Source organism: Somniosus microcephalus, chromosome 28 (assembly GCF_052327205.1).
Source record: "Somniosus microcephalus isolate GS21.2 chromosome 28, FLI_Smic_1.0, whole genome shotgun sequence".
Classification (NCBI taxonomy): domain Eukaryota; kingdom Metazoa; phylum Chordata; class Chondrichthyes; order Squaliformes; family Somniosidae; genus Somniosus; species Somniosus microcephalus.
In genome coordinates, this window is record NC_141014.1 from 21,564,638 (window position 1) to 21,579,831 (window position 15,194).

General features: G+C 56.7%; 4 non-coding genes and 6 pseudogenes across 4 annotated transcripts; all 10 read right to left on the minus strand.

The window, feature by feature from the left end:
- Positions 1–2,688: 2,688 nt before the first annotated feature.
- Positions 2,689–2,823, minus strand: LOC147099246 (U2 spliceosomal RNA; annotated as a pseudogene).
- A 638-nt stretch (positions 2,824–3,461) lies between these two features.
- LOC147099247 (U2 spliceosomal RNA) lies at positions 3,462–3,652 on the minus strand. Its single transcript, XR_015073979.1, has one exon. It is a non-coding gene; the product is annotated as a U2 spliceosomal RNA (small nuclear RNA).
- Positions 3,653–4,290: 638 nt separating this feature from the next.
- On the minus strand, positions 4,291–4,481 carry LOC147099248 (U2 spliceosomal RNA). Its single transcript, XR_015073980.1, has one exon. It is a non-coding gene; the product is annotated as a U2 spliceosomal RNA (small nuclear RNA).
- A 638-nt stretch (positions 4,482–5,119) lies between these two features.
- On the minus strand, positions 5,120–5,310 carry LOC147099249 (U2 spliceosomal RNA). Its single transcript, XR_015073981.1, has one exon. It is a non-coding gene; the product is annotated as a U2 spliceosomal RNA (small nuclear RNA).
- A 638-nt stretch (positions 5,311–5,948) lies between these two features.
- LOC147099250 (U2 spliceosomal RNA) lies at positions 5,949–6,139 on the minus strand. The gene has a single exon (XR_015073982.1). It is a non-coding gene; the product is annotated as a U2 spliceosomal RNA (small nuclear RNA).
- A 638-nt stretch (positions 6,140–6,777) lies between these two features.
- Positions 6,778–6,980, minus strand: LOC147099251 (U2 spliceosomal RNA; annotated as a pseudogene).
- A 401-nt stretch (positions 6,981–7,381) lies between these two features.
- Positions 7,382–7,500, minus strand: LOC147099252 (U2 spliceosomal RNA; annotated as a pseudogene).
- Positions 7,501–8,138: 638 nt separating this feature from the next.
- Positions 8,139–8,350, minus strand: LOC147099253 (U2 spliceosomal RNA; annotated as a pseudogene).
- Positions 8,351–8,864: 514 nt separating this feature from the next.
- On the minus strand, positions 8,865–10,074 carry LOC147099254 (uncharacterized; annotated as a pseudogene).
- Positions 10,075–14,435: 4,361 nt separating this feature from the next.
- Positions 14,436–14,558, minus strand: LOC147099255 (U2 spliceosomal RNA; annotated as a pseudogene).
- Between the last annotated feature and the right edge of the window lie 636 nt (positions 14,559–15,194).

The window sequence follows — 15,194 nt, forward strand, 5'->3', positions numbered from 1 at the left end:
TCTGGACGTGGCGTCCAGTTTGCTGTCGGCTCTGCCGGATCGCCCAGCCGCATCGATGATGCAGTTGAAGTCACCGCCCAGAATAACCGGCCTGGACGTCGCCAGCAGCAGCGGTAGCTGCTGGAAGACGGCCAGCCGCTCGTTCTTGAGAGCCGGGGCGTACACATTGATCAGCCTGAGCGGGGCGTTCTTGTACAGTACGTCTGCTACGAGGAGGCGGCCACCCACCACCTCCTTAACTTCGGTGATGGTGAAGTCACCTCCCCGCAGCAGAATACCCAGGCCGGAGGCACGGCAATCGTTGCCTCCTGACCAGATCGATTGGCCGTGGGGCCACCATCGCGACCACTGCCTGTAGTTGCTGAAGTGCGGTAGGCCGCACTCCTGCAGGAACAGTAGGTCGGCCTTGACCTTGGCAAGGTACCCCAAGGTGGAAACACATCGCGTCGTGCTTTTGATGCTACGCACGTTTATGCTTGCAATTTTTAAAGCCATTTTAAATAGAGTTCAAGTCCCATTTTAATAAGCAGTCCTTTATGCTGTTTCCATCCCTTGGGGCTGGACCTGCATACACACAGTGTTAGAGAAAAACTGTACTTGCCCTGGGCTGAGGAACTCGCCCTGGTCTCTTGAGGGGTTGCTGTACCGGCAGGGGGATGACGGCGGTGAGAAGAAGTCTTCTTCCTCATTCGTGGATGGTTCTTCCCTCAGCCTGTCTCCTGTGGTGTCGTGGCTCCCGGTTTCCCGGAGCAGGTGTGCATCGGTCGCTTCATTGCTCCCGGTTTCCCGGAGCTGGGGTATGGTGGACGCTCCGCTGCTCCCGGTTGTCTGGAGCTGGGGAGCGTCGGGCACTTGGCCGCCCCCGGCGGTCTGGAGCTGGGGGACGTCGGGCACTTGGCCGCTCCCGGCAGTCTGTAGCTGGGGAGCGTCGGGCTCTTGGCCGCTCCCGGCGGTCTGGAGCTGGGGAGCGTCGGGCACTTGGCCGCTCCCGGCGGTCTGGAGCTGGGGAGCGTCGGGCACTTGGCCACTCCCGGCGGTCTGGAGCTGGGGAGCGTCGGGAACTTGGCCGCTCCCGGCGGTCTGGAGCTGGGCTGCGTTGTGCCCTTCGTTGCTACCGGTGTTCTGGGGCACGGTGATCACTCCTGTTTGTTTCTTTTCGCTCAGCCACTTTTTTTGTTGTTGGTGACTGTTCTTTTCTTGCCCTTCCTCATCAGATGAGCAGCTGCTGGTGTTGCCCGTTTGGGGCGGGTGCCGCCTTTTTTCCACAGGCCTGGACGTTGGCGGCCTCTCTCTTTGGGGGAGGCTTTTTTTCTTGTTCTTTCGTTTGACCTCCTGCCATTCTCCCAGTTGTTGTTCTCCAGCTGCCTCCTCTTCCATGGTCTCTGGCTGTTGGGGAGGAGGCTGAGTGCTGGTTGCCTGGGTTTGGTCGTTTCCAGTGAGGGCCTCTGCGGTGGGAGCGGTGCTGGTCTCCTTTGAGGCGGCCTTTTTGACAGGTCCTTTAATTGCCTGCGCATAGCTGCTGCTGCTGCGCCTTGGGCAGGCCTTGTAGAGATGGCCTGTCTCCCCGCACAAGTTGCAGCACTTGCTCTCCTTGCAATCCTTCGTCTGGTGGCCTTCCTGCTTGCAGTTGCGACAGATGGTGACAGTGCAGGTCGCCGCCACGTGCCCGGATCTCCCGCAGGTTCGACACACCCTGGGTTGTCCCGCGTACACCATGTAGCCCCGGCTTCCACCGATGGCGAAGCTGGAGGGGAGGTGCTGGATGGCTCCTTTGGCATCCACTTTCAGGGTTACTTTGATCTGGCGTTTGCTGGTCCAGATCCCAAACAGGTCATTTACGTCAACCCTGTTCCCGACACTGTCGACGTATCTGCCGAGGAACGTCAGCACATCGACCACAGGGATGTGCGGGTTGTACATGTGTACAGTGACCACCCGGTTTCTTTGTGTTGGGAGAGTGAATAGAGGCTCGGCAGTCATAACTGAAAGCAGCGTTTCACTCCCCTTTTCCTTAACTGTCTGCAGAAATTTCAGGCATGCCGCGACGTTCCTGAACGTCACATCAAAATGTCCACTGCTGGGGAAATCCTGCAGAGCGAAGATATCCGCAACTTGGAATCCGCAGCATCCGGTCAAGATCCTCTTCACAAAAAGGGAGCGGTCGATGGGCGATTGTCCCTCCACCTTCTTCACTGTGACTCGGACAGTGTTCCGGACTCCCTGTCTCGCTCCTCGGTTTGCTGCAATCTCGCTTGCAGGTCGCCCGTCACTCCAGGCTCTCGAGCTCGCTGTTCCATTGGCCGCCGTCGCGCCTGCCAATCGCTCTCTGCCCCGGGCTGCCAAGCTTGCTGCTTGCTTGGCCCTCGTCTCGCCTGCCAATCGCTCTCCGCCCTGGAGTCCTGGGCTCGCTTCCTCATTGGCCGACGTCATGCCTGCCAATCGCTCTCCGCCCCGGCCTCCCGAGCTCGCTCCTTCGTTGGCCGCCCTCTCGCCTGCCGATCGTTCTCCGCTGCAGGCTCTCGACCTCGCTGCATGGTCGGCCGCCACCTCGCGCTGCAGGTCGCTCTCCACTCCGGGCTCCCGCAATCGCTCCTCCGCCGGCGGCCTCGGTTTCTGCTCCCGATAGCTCCTTTCTCGGGTTTCCTCGCTCACTGCTCCCTCAGTCGCCATCTATGCAGATCGCTCTGCTCTGATTGGATCAAGGCCGAAGCCAGCATGAAAATGCAGCCAAACCAGAAACACCAGTATCGCGACACAAGGTCAATTAGCATCAGAATCAAACAGATACTACACTTGATCTTAGCCAAAAGGCCGAGAAGCGATAGCCTGTAAACTCCCGCCGACGCGCAAGTGTCCCTCGGCCTCTGTCTTCTCCGTCAATCTGGCCGCGGTCGGCCGAGCGCAGGTGCGACGGCGGGCCTGCAGCAAGAGAGCAATTTCGGCCAGGGCTTACTTACTTGCAAGCCAGACGAAAAGCCGTGCCCGTATGGCACCCCCTTCCCTTCGGCGGAGATGACGCCATGAAAGCATTTGCATTTTGCGAGCAATTAACCAACCGGGCGGCGCGCAGGAGCGCGCCGGCGGGGCTTGCGGTGTCCCCTCCCCCCTCCTTTTCCAACGGGGGCGGGCGCAGTGGCTCAGAAATCCAACAGGGTGCAGCACGGTCCAGGTCAGCTGCAGAGCGGGAAAGGTGGCGAGGCCCCGCCCTGAAATCCAGGGCACGTCCCCATATGCAAATAAGAAAGAAAAACACAATTTTGACATGCAAACGCAGAGCGAAAAACACCCCCGAAGGCGGCTGCTTAGCCTGCGGCGCGGCCGGCCAGCGAGCGGGTGAAAAGTAAGGCGGCGGCACGACAAGGGCGAGCCCGAGCGGCTCTACAAAGGAAAGACAGCACGGCTGAAAGTGGTGCGAAAACTTTTTCTGCTTTTGACTTTTGCGACTTCCCACCCCAAAGAGGGGAAGCTGCACCGCTCCCGGAAGCACTGCAATACCAGGTCGATGCGTGGAGTGGACGGAGCAAGCCCCTGTTCCATCTCCCTGTTCCAAAAATCAATTTAATATTTGGTCCCCAGATAGGGGACGTATCAGATATTAAACTGATAAGAACAGATACTACACTTGATCTTAGCCAAAAGGCCGAGAAGCGATAGCCTGTAAACTCCCGCCGACGCGCAAGTGTCCCTCGGCCTCTGTCTTCTCCGTCAATCTGGCCGCGGTCGGCCGAGCGCAGGTGCGACGGCGGGCCTGCAGCAAGAGAGCAATTTCGGCCAGGGCTTACTTACTTGCAAGCCAGACGAAAAGCCGTGCCCGTATGGCACCCCCTTCCCTTCGGCGGAGATGACGCCATGAAAGCATTTGCATTTTGCGAGCAATTAACCAACCGGGCGGCGCGCAGGAGCGCGCCGGCGGGGCTTGCGGTGTCCCCTCCCCCCTCCTTTTCCAACGGGGGCGGGCGCAGTGGCTCAGAAATCCAACAGGGTGCAGCACGGTCCAGGTCAGCTGCAGAGCGGGAAAGGTGGCGAGGCCCCGCCCTGAAATCCAGGGCACGTCCCCATATGCAAATAAGAAAGAAAAACACAATTTTGACATGCAAACGCAGAGCGAAAAACACCCCCGAAGGCGGCTGCTTAGCCTGCGGCGCGGCCGGCCAGCGAGCGGGTGAAAAGTAAGGCGGCGGCACGACAAGGGCGAGCCCGAGCGGCTCTACAAAGGAAAGACAGCACGGCTGAAAGTGGTGCGAAAACTTTTTCTGCTTTTGACTTTTGCGACTTCCCACCCCAAAGAGGGGAAGCTGCACCGCTCCCGGAAGCACTGCAATACCAGGTCGATGCGTGGAGTGGACGGAGCAAGCCCCTGTTCCATCTCCCTGTTCCAAAAATCAATTTAATATTTGGTCCCCAGATAGGGGACGTATCAGATATTAAACTGATAAGAACAGATACTACACTTGATCTTAGCCAAAAGGCCGAGAAGCGATAGCCTGTAAACTCCCGCCGACGCGCAAGTGTCCCTCGGCCTCTGTCTTCTCCGTCAATCTGGCCGCGGTCGGCCGAGCGCAGGTGCGACGGCGGGCCTGCAGCAAGAGAGCAATTTCGGCCAGGGCTTACTTACTTGCAAGCCAGACGAAAAGCCGTGCCCGTATGGCACCCCCTTCCCTTCGGCGGAGATGACGCCATGAAAGCATTTGCATTTTGCGAGCAATTAACCAACCGGGCGGCGCGCAGGAGCGCGCCGGCGGGGCTTGCGGTGTCCCCTCCCCCCTCCTTTTCCAACGGGGGCGGGCGCAGTGGCTCAGAAATCCAACAGGGTGCAGCACGGTCCAGGTCAGCTGCAGAGCGGGAAAGGTGGCGAGGCCCCGCCCTGAAATCCAGGGCACGTCCCCATATGCAAATAAGAAAGAAAAACACAATTTTGACATGCAAACGCAGAGCGAAAAACACCCCCGAAGGCGGCTGCTTAGCCTGCGGCGCGGCCGGCCAGCGAGCGGGTGAAAAGTAAGGCGGCGGCACGACAAGGGCGAGCCCGAGCGGCTCTACAAAGGAAAGACAGCACGGCTGAAAGTGGTGCGAAAACTTTTTCTGCTTTTGACTTTTGCGACTTCCCACCCCAAAGAGGGGAAGCTGCACCGCTCCCGGAAGCACTGCAATACCAGGTCGATGCGTGGAGTGGACGGAGCAAGCCCCTGTTCCATCTCCCTGTTCCAAAAATCAATTTAATATTTGGTCCCCAGATAGGGGACGTATCAGATATTAAACTGATAAGAACAGATACTACACTTGATCTTAGCCAAAAGGCCGAGAAGCGATAGCCTGTAAACTCCCGCCGACGCGCAAGTGTCCCTCGGCCTCTGTCTTCTCCGTCAATCTGGCCGCGGTCGGCCGAGCGCAGGTGCGACGGCGGGCCTGCAGCAAGAGAGCAATTTCGGCCAGGGCTTACTTACTTGCAAGCCAGACGAAAAGCCGTGCCCGTATGGCACCCCCTTCCCTTCGGCGGAGATGACGCCATGAAAGCATTTGCATTTTGCGAGCAATTAACCAACCGGGCGGCGCGCAGGAGCGCGCCGGCGGGGCTTGCGGTGTCCCCTCCCCCCTCCTTTTCCAACGGGGGCGGGCGCAGTGGCTCAGAAATCCAACAGGGTGCAGCACGGTCCAGGTCAGCTGCAGAGCGGGAAAGGTGGCGAGGCCCCGCCCTGAAATCCAGGGCACGTCCCCATATGCAAATAAGAAAGAAAAACACAATTTTGACATGCAAACGCAGAGCGAAAAACACCCCCGAAGGCGGCTGCTTAGCCTGCGGCGCGGCCGGCCAGCGAGCGGGTGAAAAGTAAGGCGGCGGCACGACAAGGGCGAGCCCGAGCGGCTCTACAAAGGAAAGACAGCACGGCTGAAAGTGGTGCGAAAACTTTTTCTGCTTTTGACTTTTGCGACTTCCCACCCCAAAGAGGGGAAGCTGCACCGCTCCCGGAAGCACTGCAATACCAGGTCGATGCGTGGAGTGGACGGAGCAAGCCCCTGTTCCATCTCCCTGTTCCAAAAATCAATTTAATATTTGGTCCCCAGATAGGGGACGTATCAGATATTAAACTGATAAGAACAGATACTACACTTGATCTTAGCCAAAAGGCCGAGAAGCGATAGCCTGTAAACTCCCGCCGACGCGCAAGTGTCCCTCGGCCTCTGTCTTCTCCGTCAATCTGGCCGCGGTCGGCCGAGCGCAGGTGCGACGGCGGGCCTGCAGCAAGAGAGCAATTTCGGCCAGGGCTTACTTACTTGCAAGCCAGACGAAAAGCCGTGCCCGTATGGCACCCCCTTCCCTTCGGCGGAGATGACGCCATGAAAGCATTTGCATTTTGCGAGCAATTAACCAACCGGGCGGCGCGCAGGAGCGCGCCGGCGGGGCTTGCGGTGTCCCCTCCCCCCTCCTTTTCCAACGGGGGCGGGCGCAGTGGCTCAGAAATCCAACAGGGTGCAGCACGGTCCAGGTCAGCTGCAGAGCGGGAAAGGTGGCGAGGCCCCGCCCTGAAATCCAGGGCACGTCCCCATATGCAAATAAGAAAGAAAAACACAATTTTGACATGCAAACGCAGAGCGAAAAACACCCCCGAAGGCGGCTGCTTAGCCTGCGGCGCGGCCGGCCAGCGAGCGGGTGAAAAGTAAGGCGGCGGCACGACAAGGGCGAGCCCGAGCGGCTCTACAAAGGAAAGACAGCACGGCTGAAAGTGGTGCGAAAACTTTTTCTGCTTTTGACTTTTGCGACTTCCCACCCCAAAGAGGGGAAGCTGCACCGCTCCCGGAAGCACTGCAATACCAGGTCGATGCGTGGAGTGGACGGAGCAAGCCCCTGTTCCATCTCCCTGTTCCAAAAATCAATTTAATATTTGGTCCCCAGATAGGGGACGTATCAGATATTAAACTGATAAGAACAGATTTTTTTTTTTTTTTATTTCAATATATATGCTTTATTCATAAAAATCTTTGTTCATGTACATGACAATGCAGTCCACATCTGGTACAGTGCAAATTAACTTCAGCACATGGCACTCAATTTACAAATTACATTACATTTATCATTACATATATCAAAGCATGTTTCAATATATAACAATATACACTCCACAAATCATATTACAGATGAAAGCAGTACATGGTACTCTCTTTACACAAACAGGTACATTTTCATTACATGTTTTATCAGTCATACAGCCCAAGGGGGGCCGAGATGCATTCCAACATTTCTCAAAATACATTACATTACAATCCACCAACCGTATTATATATGGCTTAATAATACACATGAATGCAGTACATGGTACTCTATTTACATTCACAGATTACAAGTGCTTTACAATTAACACACTTGTACGTCATGCGGCCCGAGGGGGGGTTTTTCCACTGGTTTCAGCCCCTCAGTGTACACTGGCGGGAGGGCCTTAAACTGTGGCCCTTCCCTAAGAACAGATACTACACTTGATCTTAGCCAAAAGGCCGAGAAGCGATAGCCTGTAAACTTCCGCCGACGCGCAAGTGTCCCTCGGCCTCTGTCTTCTCCGTCAATCTGGCCGCGGTCGGCCGAGCGCAGGTGCGACGGCGGGCCTGCAGCAAGAGAGCAATTTCGGCCAGGGCTTACTTACTTGCAAGCCAGACGAAAAGCCGTGCCCGTATGGCACCCCCTTCCCTTCGGCGGAGATGACGCCATGAAAGCATTTGCATTTTGCGAGCAATTAACCAACCGGGCGGCGCGCAGGAGCGCGCCGGCGGGGCTTGCGGTGTCCCCTCCCCCCTCCTTTTCCAACGGGGGCGGGCGCAGTGGCTCAGAAATCCAACAGGGTGCAGCACGGTCCAGGTCAGCTGCAGAGCGGGAAAGGTGGCGAGGCCCCGCCCTGAAATCCAGGGCACGTCCCCATATGCAAATAAGAAAGAAAAACACAATTTTGACATGCAAACGCAGAGCGAAAAACACCCCCGAAGGCGGCTGCTTAGCCTGCGGCGCGGCCGGCCAGCGAGCGGGTGAAAAGTAAGGCGGCGGCACGACAAGGGCGAGCCCGAGCGGCTCTACAAAGGAAAGACAGCACGGCTGAAAGTGGTGCGAAAACTTTTTCTGCTTTTGACTTTTGCGACTTCCCACCCCAAAGAGGGGAAGCTGCACCGCTCCCGGAAGCACTGCAATACCAGGTCGATGCGTGGAGTGGACGGAGCAAGCCCCTGTTCCATCTCCCTGTTCCAAAAATCAATTTAATATTTGGTCCCCAGATAGGGGACGTATCAGATATTAAACTGATAAGAACAGATTTTTTTTTTTTTTTTTTTTTTTTATTTCAATATATATGCTTTATTCATAAAAATCTTTGTTCATGTACATGACAATGCAGTCCACATCTGGTACAGTGCAAATTAACTTCAGCACATGGCACTCAATTTACAAATTACATTACATTTATCATTACATATATCAAAGCATGTTTCAATATATAACAATATACACTCCACAAATCATATTACAGATGAAAGCAGTACATGGTACTCTCTTTACACAAACAGGTACATTTTCATTACATGTTTTATCAGTCATACAGCCCAAGGGGGGCCGAGATGCATTCCAACATTTCTCAAAATACATTTCATTACAATCCACCAACCGTATTATATATGGCTTAATAATGCACATGAATGCAGTACATGGTACTCTATTTACATTCACAGATTACAAGTGCTTTACAATTAACACACTTGTACATCATGCGGCCCGAGGGGGGGGTTTCCACTGGTTCCAGCCCCTCAGTGTACACTGGCGGGAGGGCCTTAAACTGTGGCCATTCCCCATCGTGCCTTGGCGGCGACGGCACCAACCTTTAGTGCGTCCCTCAGCACGTACTCCCGGACCTTGGAATGTGCCAATCTGCAACACTCGGTCGTGGACATTTCCTTGCTCTGGAAGACCAACAAGTTTCGGGCAGACCAAAGGGCGTCTTTCACCGAGTTGATGATCTTCCAGCAGCAGTTGATGTTTGTCTCGGTGTGCGTCCCTGGGAACAGTCCGTAGAGCACAGAGTCCTGTGTTACCGAGCTTCTCGGGATGAACCTCGACAAAGACCACTGCATCTCTTTCCAGACCTTCTGTGCAAAGGCACATTCCAGAAGGAGATGGATGACGGTCTCGTCCCATGCGCAGCCTCCTCGCGGACAGCGTGCGGTGGAGCAGAGACGTCGGGAGTGCATGAAGGATCTGACGGGGAGGGCCCTTCTCACCACCAGCCAAGCTACGTCTTGGTGCTTGTTTGTGAGTTCTGGCGATGAGGCATTCTGCCAAATGACTTTGACAGTCTGCTCAGGGAACCATCCGAGAGGATCTACCATCTCCTTTTCCCGTAGGGTCTCGAGGACGTTTCGTGCTGACCACTGCTTGACAGCTTTGTGGTCAAAGGTGTTTGCCGTGAAAAACTTTTCCACGAAGGACAGGTGGTCTGGCACGGTCCAACTGGATGGAGCGTTCCGCGGCAGCGTCGCCAGACCCATCCTTCGCAACACCGGGGTCAGGTAGAACCTCAGCACGTAGTGACACTTGGTGTTTGCGTACTGAGGGTCCGTGCACAGTTTGATGCAGCCGCACACAAAGGTGGCCATCAGGATGAGGGCGACGTTTGGTACGTTCTTTCCCCCTTTCTCTGGAGATTTGTACATCGTGTCCCTCCGGACACGGTCCATTTTCGATCTCCAGATAAAGTGGAAGACGGCTCGGGTGACTGCGGCGGCGCAGGGTCGGGGTATGGGCCACACCTGCGCCACGTACAGCAGCACTGACAGCACTTCGCACCTGATGACCAGGTTCTTTCCCACGATCGACAGGGAGCGCTGCTCCCACATTCCCAGTTTCTGGCGTGCCTTGGAGATACGCTCCTCCCAGTTTTTTGTGCATGCCCCAGCCGCTCCGAACCATATTCCCAGCACCTTCAGGTAATCTGACCTGACGGTGAAGGGGACAAAGGATCGGTCGGCCCAGTTCCCAAAGAACATGGCCTCGCTTTTGCTGCGATTTACTTTCGCTCCCGAGGCCAGTTCAAATTGGTCGCAGATGCTCAGCAGTCTGCGGACCGACAGCGGATCCGAGCAAAAGACGGCGACGTCATCCATGTACAGGGAGGTCTTAACCTGAGTGCCTCCGCTGCCTGGGATCGTCACCCCTCCAATGCTCGAATCCCTTCTGATGGATTGGGCAAAGGGTTCGATACAACACACGAACAAGACGGAGGAGAGAGGACAGCCCTGCCTGACTCCAGATTTGATCGGGAAGCTTTCTGATTCCCACCCGTTGATTAGGACTGCGCTACTGATGTCTGTGTAGAGCAGTTGGATCCAATTGCAGATTCCCTCCCCAAACCCCATTTTGGAGAGCACGTCCATCATGTACGTGTGCGATATTCTGTCGAAAGCCTTCTCCTGGTCCAAGCTGATTAAGCAGGTGTGCACCCCCCTGTCCCGCACGTAGGCGATCGTATCCCTGAGTAGCGCGAGGCTATCAGAGATCTTCCTGCCGGGTACGGCACAGGTCTGATCCGGGTGGATCACCAGCTCCAGAGCAGACTTGACCCTGTTGGCGATGACCTTGGACAGAATCTTGTAGTCCACATTAAGCAGCGAAATGGGCCGCCAGTTTCTGATTTCTTCCCTCTCCCCTTTCTGCTTGTAGATGAGGGTGATGATGCCTTTCCTCATCGATTCTGACATGCTGCCAGCCAGAAGCATACCCCCGTACACTTCCAGCAGGTCTGGGCCCATCCAGTCCCACAGAGCCGAATACAACTCGACCGGTAGGCCGTCGCTTCCGGGAGTTTTACTCGTCTCGAAGGACTGGACGGCCTTTGTCAGCTCGTCCAGAGTTAGCGGGTGATCCAGACTCTCCCGCTTGCTGTCGTCTAGCACCTCCGAGATAGACGACAGGAAAGACTGGGAGGCCGCGCTGTCTGTGGGCTTCGCGTCGTACAGCCCGGCATAAAAGGATTTGCTGATCCTTCGCATGTCAGGCTGCGAGGACGTCACAGAGCCGTCTTCCTCCTTCAGGCTGTGGATCACAGAGCTCCCTCTGTGTACCTTTTGGAAGAAGAAACGCGAGCACGTCTCGTCCTGCTCCACGGAGCGGACTCTGGAGCGGAAGATGATCTTGGAGGACTCTGAGGCATAGAGCGAGGCTTGCTGGCCCTTCACCTCTTGGAGTTCCTCCCCGACATTGACTCCCATCGACTGCAGCAGGAGCAGATTCTGCATGCTTTTCTGGAGTCGGGACATTTCCCTCTGTCCCTCTCTCGCCTTCTGAACACCTTTGAGGATGAAGAACCTCTTGATGTTCGTCTTGATCGTTTCCCACCAGTGCGCCGGGGAATCAAAGAGGGGTTTCATGGTTCTCCAACCTTTGTAATCCCTTTTGAGTTCCTCAATGTTTTCTGGGGTCAACAGTTTCACGTTCAGCTTCCATATCCCTCTGCCTACTTTCTGGTCTTCCTGTGGGTGACAGTCGGCTAGTAAGAGGCAGTGGTCAGAGAAGAACACCGGCTTGATGTCGGTGGATCTGACCGAGAGAGCTTGGGACACAAACAGGAAGTCTATCCTGGAATGGACAGACCCGTCTGGCCTGGACCAGGTGTATCTGCGCGGCGCTCCATCTGCAGGGTTGCTGAAGATGTCGTGCAGCTTGGCGTCTTCTACCGCTTCCATCAGGAGTCTGGACGTGGCGTCCAGTTTGCTGTCGGCTCTGCCGGATCGCCCAGCCGCATCGATGATGCAGTTGAAGTCACCGCCCAGAATAACCGGCCTGGACGTCGCCAGCAGCAGCGGTAGCTGCTGGAAGACGGCCAGCCGCTCCTTCTTGAGAGCCGGGGCGTACACATTGATCAGCCTGAGCGGGGCGTTCTTGTACAGTACGTCTGCTACGAGGAGGCGGCCACCCACCACCTCCTTAACTTCGGTGATGGTGAAGTCACCTCCCCGCAGCAGAATACCCAGGCCGGAGGCACGGCAATCGTTGCCTCCTGACCAGATCGATTGGCCGTGGGGCCACCATCGCGACCACTGCCTGTAGTTGCTGAAGTGCGGTAGGCCGCACTCCTGCAGGAACAGTAGGTCGGCCTTGACCTTGGCAAGGTACCCCAAGGTGGAAACACATCGCGTCCTGCTTTTGATGCTACGCACGTTTATGCTTGCAATTTTTAAACCCATTTTAAATTTTAAATAGAGTTCAAGTCCCATTTTAATAAGCAGTCCTTTATGCTGTTTCCATCCCTTGGGGCTGGACCTGCATACACACAGTGTCAGAGAAAAACTGTACTTGCCCTGGGCTGAGGAACTCGCCCTGGTCTCTTGAGGGGTTGCTGTACCGGCAGGGGGATGACGGCGGTGAGAAGAAGTCTTCTTCCTCATTCGTGGATGGTTCTTCCCTCAGCCTGTCGCCTGTGGTGTCGTGGCTCCCGGTTTCCCGGAGCAGGTGTGCATCGGTCGCTTCATTGCTCCCGGTTTCCCGGAGCTGGGGTATGGTGGACGCTCCGCTGCTCCCGGTTGTCTGGAGCTGGGGAGCGTCGGGCTCTTGGCCGCCCCCGGCGGTCTGGAGCTGGGGGACGTCGGGCACTTGGCCGCTCCCGGCAGTCTGTAGCTGGGGAGCGTCGGGCTCTTGGCCGCTCCCGGCGGTCTGGAGCTGGGGAGCGTCGGGCACTTGGCCGCTCCCGGCGGTCTGGAGCTGGGGAGCGTCGGGCACTTGGCCACTCCCGGCGGTCTGGAGCTGGGGAGCGTCGGGAACTTGGCCGCTCCCGGCGGTCTGGAGCTGGGCTGCGTTGTGCCCTTCGTTGCTACCGGTGTTCTGGGGCACGGTGATCACTCCTGTTTGTTTCTTTTCGCTCAGCCACTTTTTTTGTTGTTGGTGACTGTTCTTTTCTTGCCCTTCCTCATCAGATGAGCAGCTGCTGGTGTTGCCCGTTTGGGGCGGGTGCCGCCTTTTTTCCACAGGCCTGGACTTTGGCGGCCTCTCTCTTTGGGGGAGGCTTTTTTTCTTGTTCTTTCGTTTGACCTCCTGCCATTCTCCCAGTTGTTGTTCTCCAGCTGCCTCCTCTTCCATGGTCTCTGGCTGTTGGGGAGGAGGCTGAGTGCTGGTTGCCTGGGTTTGGTCGTTTCCAGTGAGGGCCTCTGCGGTGGGAGCGGTGCTGGTCTCCTTTGAGGCGGCCTTGTTGACAGGTCCTTTAATTGCCTGCGCATAGCTGCTGCTGCGCCTTGGGCAGGCCTTGTAGAGATGGCCTGTCTCCCCGCACAAGTTGCAGCACTTGCTCTCCTTGCAATCCTTCGTCTGGTGGCCTTCCTGCTTGCAGTTGCGACAGATGGTGACAGTGCAGGTCGCCGCCACGTGCCCGGATCTCCCGCAGGTTCGACACACCCTGGGTTGTCCCGCGTACACCATGTAGCCCCGGCTTCCACCGATGGCGAAGCTGGAGGGGAGGTGCTGGATGGCTCCTTTGGCATCCACTTTCAGGGTTACTTTGATCTGGCGTTTGCTGGTCCAGATCCCAAACAGGTCATTTACGTCAACGCTGTTCCCGACACTGTCGACGTATCTGCCGAGGAACGTCAGCACATCGACCACAGGGATGTGCGGGTTGTACATGTGTACAGTGACCACCCGGTTTCTTTGTGTTGGGAGAGTGAATAGAGGCTCGGCAGTCATAACTGAAAGCAGCGTTTCACTCCCCTTTTCCTTAACTGCCTGCAGAAATTTCAGGCATGCCGCGACGTTCCTGAACGTCACATCAAAATGTCCACTGCTGGGGAAATCCTGCAGAGCGAAGATATCCGCAACTTGGAATCCGCAGCATCCGGTCAAGATCCTCTTCACAAAAAGGGAGCGGTCGATGGGCGATTGTCCCTCCACCTTCTTCACTGTGACTCGGACAGTGTTCCGGACTCCCTGTCTCGCTCCTCGGTTTGCTGCAATCTCGCTTGCAGGTCGCCCGTCACTCCAGGCTCTCGAGCTCGCTGTTCCATTGGCCGCCGTCGCGCCTGCCAATCGCTCTCTGCCCCGGGCTGCCAAGCTTGCTGCTTGCTTGGCCCTCGTCTCGCCTGCCAATCGCTCTCCGCCCTGGATTTCCGGGCTCGCTTCCTCATTGGCCGACGTCATGCCTGCCAATCGTTCTCCGCCCCGGCCTCCCGAGCTCGCTCCTTCGTTGGCCGCCCTCTCGCCTGCCGATCGCTCTCCGCTGCAGGCTCTCGACCTCGCTGCATGGTCGGCCGCCACCTCGCGCTGCAGGTCGCTCTCCACTCCGGGCTCCCGCAATCGCTCCTCCTCCGGCGGCCTCGGTTTCTCCTCCCGATAGCTCCTTTCTCGGGTTTCCTCGCTCACTGCTCCCTCAGTCGCCATCTATGCAGATCGCTCTGCTCTGATTGGATCAAGGCCGAAGCCAGCATGAAAATGCAGCCAAACCAGAAACACCAGTATCGCGACACAAGATCAATTAGCATCAGAATCAAGCAGATACTGATAAGAACAGATACTACACTTGATCTTAGCCAAAAGGCCGAGAAGCGATAGCCTGTAAACTCCCGCCGACGCGCAAGTGTCCCTCGGCCTCTGTCTTCTCCGTCAATCTGGCCGCGGTCGGCCGAGCGCAGGTGCGACGGCGGGCCTGCAGCAAGAGAGCAATTTCGGCCAGGGCTTACTTACTTGCAAGCCAGACGAAAAGCCGTGCCCGTATGGCACCCCCTTCCCTTCGGCGGAGATGACGCCATGAAAGCATTTGCATTTTGCGAGCAATTAACCAACCGGGCGGCGCGCAGGAGCGCGCCGGCGGGGCTTGCGGTGTCCCCTCCCCCCTCCTTTTCCAACGGGGGCGGGCGCAGTGGCTCAGAAATCCAACAGGGTGCAGCACGGTCCAGGTCAGCTGCAGAGCGGGAAAGGTGGCGAGGCCCCGCCCTGAAATCCAGGGCACGTCCCCATATGCAAATAAGAAAGAAAAACACAATTTTGACATGCAAACGCAGAGCGAAAAACACCCCCGAAGGCGGCTGCTTAGCCTGCGGCGCGGCCGGCCAGCGAGCGGGTGAAAAGTAAGGCGGCGGCACGACAAGGGCGAGCCCGAGCGGCTCTACAACGGAAAGACAGCACGGCTGAAAGTGGTGCGAAAACTTTTTCTGCTTTTGACTTTTGCGACTTCCCACCCCAAAGA